At 39.9% G+C, this 4723-nt stretch overlaps 1 pseudogene; it reads left to right on the top strand.

The window, feature by feature from the left end:
* The first annotated feature begins 713 nt into the window (after positions 1–713).
* On the top strand, positions 714–1829 carry LOC147416820 (uncharacterized; annotated as a pseudogene).
* Positions 1830–4723: the final 2894 nt, after the last annotated feature.

Consider the following 4723-nt stretch of genomic DNA (forward strand, 5'->3'; position numbering starts at 1 on the left):
ACACGACGAGGTTACGAAACCCGTCATGGCGATAACATGGTAATTTAGAAACAAGGCGTGTATGAGGAACTATCAATGTCTACGGTTTGCGTTGGGATTGCCCTTCGGCACTTCAGGGCTCAACCAATTAAACTCTCGGTGTCTACGGCGTTAGAATGAACTTCGTGCATCCATTTATTTCTACGGAATTACCAACGCTAGACTGGACGTATTCGACCATGCGCCCAGATTATGCAGGGAAAACCAGCGATACTTTTTAAGAGCAAAGGGTACAGGAACGTAGTGGCGTTCTCAACTCATTCCTCTGATCCCAGTATAAATTGGATCGGCGAGAAAGGTTAACCCAACCCTGCTTGACACTTTGTGCCCCTCGCTCCCTAGTCTTGGCATAGGATTTAAACATCGAAAAGGTGGGCTATAGGAAAAAGCGTAGGGAACCGCTTACTTTAAATAAAACAAGAACTGAAAGAAAGAGGACTGAACATAATACCGGGTGGAAGATACATGCTTTACCTTGCAAGTTGTGAAAGCTTTCTTCTCAATAAGAGTGAGAGTTAGTGGTATATAGCTTTATCGAAGCCCGAAATGAAACGATGTTGCACTGAAGAGGACTCGAACCCCTAACTACCTGGTTCGAAGCCAGGGACTCTATCCAATTGAGCTATCGGTGCGGGGGGGTTGGGTCAAGGAAGCCCAACCCTGGAAATGTTTTTTTGCGTTATTTCAAAATGAGTTTACGTAATTAAAGAAAATTAACTCAATTAAAAGACAAAAAAGTCAATCTTTGTCGTTGATGATCTCTCGGTTGGTTACCGAATAATTTAACCATCCCTTCCCTAAAAGAAAGTAATTACTTGATATATGTAATCCGTAATATTCGGATTCAGTCGTCAGCTGTGGTTTTTACCCTCCCCAGGGTGTCCGCTCTGCCCGTGAGACGGTTTTTTAACCACGACGTCTACGTTTAAGTTTAAAGGCAGTCCCTTTACGAATCCGGCTTCTAAGCCTATGGAACTTAACGAAAATCTGGACAGCGTCCCTGGCTTTATTATGAACGGCTTGGATTTTATCCGCCTCCTCCTGCGAAACAGTTATTTCTGTTTCTGGATTCAGCGGCGGCATGTCTTGCTCAACAAAAACTACTTCTGGAGTCGAAGGCAAGAGCTCAAACAGGGCTTTATACATGTCAATCAAAGGTTGCGCCTGGGAGACTATTTGCGCGGCATAATGCGCTATCACTTCCTGGAGAAGGGGACCTTCAAGAGGAGTTCTATGCCCTCTTCCGGGACATGCTTAAAGGGAGAGATACCCCAGAGATGAGCATCAAGCCAGGAATAAGGTCCTTATGGAACGACGTGAACAGACGGGAGTTTGCCTCCTTAAACTGTACCGAAATCTGAGCCCATTCCTGCATTGTGGCTTCGCTGACTATGGAGGGGTTTAACTTGGCAGAGATAGAGTTTACTAGATTGTTTATTTGCGCAGGCTGCAGTTGTGAAACGAATTCATAACCGTTCTCAGCGCTGGGCAATCTGCCTTGTTGGCAGGTTTTTAGTATTTTATCACAATCTTGCCAAGTTTCAAATAAGATTGAACGGCAATCCTCCTCCTTTAGTTGCATAAACTGTGAATGTGAAGACGCTTGAGTTACTATTGAAGAACTACTAGCGCCCATATTCATACAGTATGCTGTTTCAGCAAACCCAAGCCCAATTAGATTTAATAAAATTAAAAAAAGAGCAACAAACAAGAATACCTTTCTCAACGAAAGAAAGGAGAGATATATGGTGAGGTTATTAAAAAGAAAGGAGAGATATATGTTGAGGTTCTTAGAAATAAAGGAAGATATATGGTGAGGTTATTCAAAAGAAAGGAGAGATTTCTGTGAGGTTATTCAAATTCAAAAGATTTCTTTTTTTAGTGAGGTTATTCATGTTTATCTTGTTTTCTTTTTTTAAGATACAAATAAGATTGAAAAAGCCATCGTCAAAGCAAACAAGGCAATAGCTTCTGTTAAGGCAAAGCCTAAAGTAACATAACCAAATGATTATTTAGCTAACGATAGATTTCACGCCACAGGGCTTGTCAAAGAACTAAATACGTTTCCAATACCTACTGCTGCTCCTGCTAGGGCTATTGTAGCCGCTCCTACTCCAATTAATTTTGCACCTTCTAGCGTAACTAATTCTTAAGTGTCTGTGTAATAATAATAAAAAAGTGTAGTTAGCACACTTTAAACGAAGTAGAGCGGTTGGCTGGCAAAGAAAGCTTACGCCTTTGAAGAAGAAAGATAGAGTTTGCATGCCTACCTTACCAAACACGTTGGATGTCGTCGGAAAACCAAGACATTTGGTAAACAGTCTTGTTGTCTCTTTGCAAGCAAGCCCATTTAATTGTAACAATTTAACGGATAACAAGATTATTTCCGGATGAATCCAAAGAAAAAACATAGTAAGCAGAGCCCTGACCCAAATGAAGAATAAGTGGTAGATTGGTAATGTTATCATTAAGGTTCATTGGTTTTATATAATGTCAACAATACAACTAAGCATTCGTTGACAGAGTCAAAGTTCCCCGTTTCTCAATCGTGGCATCCACGTTAATAAGTCGAAAGCCTCTTGGGCCGTCATTATCAACCAGGAAGGAAATCCTAGAGGAACTAGGATTTTTGGTCCAGTAGCAAGGGAATTGAGGGAATGTAATTTTGCCAGAGTAGTCTCGTTAGCTCCCGAAGTGTTGCGATAACTAATGAAAAAAAAAAGAAAGCTCGTTTCATTTATTAGAACTCAAAGAAACTTCAATTCCTTTAAAAATTTGGGTTTGAAGAGTTAGTTGTCGAATAGTCCAATACATACACATATACAAATATACAGAAAAATCTATCTATATCTATTCTATCTATATCTATTTAGATAGATACAACTCAATAAAACGAAGATGGATAGCCAATGAAAATGAGTAGAAAGGAAAGAACCTTTTTTCCGCCTTGAATATCATTTAGATTTTGCCAAGAGGAAAGGCTGGAGATTTTAGGAATTACTTAAGTAAAAACAATTCTAATAATTACCGATTGATATTTCACGAATAATGATGCCATCTCCACCACAGTTACTTCAATCAGAAATGCGAATACGAAAAGAAAAGCTATGACTAGGATACCAGCTACTAAAATGACTAGAGGTATCGTGCAAATCTTACTGGAAGAAGGTTTTTTAAAAAGCGTCACGGAACACACAGAGGGGGGGAAAATTTTTATGGATGTCAAGATATTTTGGCAAAGAAAAAAAGCCTTACCTTACGTGGCAACTAAACTATAACTATTAGGTACATTAGCAAACCCGGTCTCAGAATCTATTGCGATCATATAAGAATCCCTAAGATCTTAGGGGGCATGGGAATTGCAATTTTATCAACGTCTTATGGACTCATTACAGATCGGGAAGCTAGGCGAAGAAAAACTGGGGGGGGAAATTCTACGCCATATTTGGTAATTGAAAGGGAGAAACAGGGACAAAAGTTACTTATTTTCACCAGTTACGTCTTCAATGAAAAGAATTTTTTTGGAGAAACCTGTAATGTAAATAGGAGGTTTACTTATTCCAAATGATGAAGAAACAGAATCTCATTGACATGGAAGGTACAGTTACAGAATCTTTACCCAATGCCACGTTTTGAGCGTGTTCGGATAATGGATGTCAAGTTTTGACTCATATATCGGGGAGGATGCGACGCAGTTATATAAGAATACTACCAGGAGATAGGGTAAGAGCTGAACTGAGTCCCTATGATCTTACCAAGGGACGCATCATCTACCGCCTTAGAAGTAGGCATACAAACAATAGTCAGTAGATTTCGGTATCAGTTTAGATTTTCGGCAGTTAACCAAACCACTTCTCTTGCCAAATTTCCTATCTTGATTAGATCGAAGAAACATGTAGCAAACCTACAGGTAGATTTACCCAATTAATTCAAGGTTATAGATACGAAAATCCGTGCTTCCATTCGGAAAATATGTAAAAAATGTCGATTGATTCTACGACGTAGACGAATCATGGTAATTTGTTGCAACTCAAAACATAAACAGAAACAAGGATAATAAATATTTCTATCTGAAAAAGAATATTAATTAAACAGAGCTTCCCAATAAAAATAATTAATTAATTATGTCAAGTCAAATAAATCGAGAAAAATTCGTTCACGTGGGGGAAAACGCGGAGTTCAAAAGGGAGTCATTCATATACAGGCGAGTTTCAATAACACTATCATTACCGTCACAGACGTCCGGGGACAGGTAATTATTTGGTCTTCCGCCGGTGCCTGTGGATTTAAGGGAACACGCAAAAGCACGCCATTTGCTGCGCAAGCTGCGGCTGAGAATGCAATTAAAGCATCAGTGGATCGGGGTATGAAACAAGCAGAAGTTATGATGAGCGGGCCCGGACCGGGGAGAGACACCGCTTTGCGAGCTATTCGCAGAAGCGGCATAATCCTCAGTTTCATACGTGACGTGACTCCTATGCCGTATAATGGTTGTAGACCCCCCAGAAAGAGACGCGTCTAACTAGTGATTAGTCACATCAAAAGGAGAGAAAAAAAAATTACGTATGCGCACGCAAAAACGAGATGTCGACCTCTAAGCAGGCAATTCAGTGGAAATGCCTTGAATCCAAAATAGAAAGTAAGCGGCTTCATTATGGTCGTTTCCTTGTATCTCCCTTTAAAA

The sequence above is a fragment of the Adiantum capillus-veneris genome, unplaced genomic scaffold (genome assembly GCF_014529385.1).
Source record: "Adiantum capillus-veneris isolate H3 unplaced genomic scaffold, ASM1452938v2 Hic_scaffold_461, whole genome shotgun sequence".
NCBI lineage: Eukaryota > Viridiplantae > Streptophyta > Polypodiopsida > Polypodiales > Pteridaceae > Adiantum > Adiantum capillus-veneris.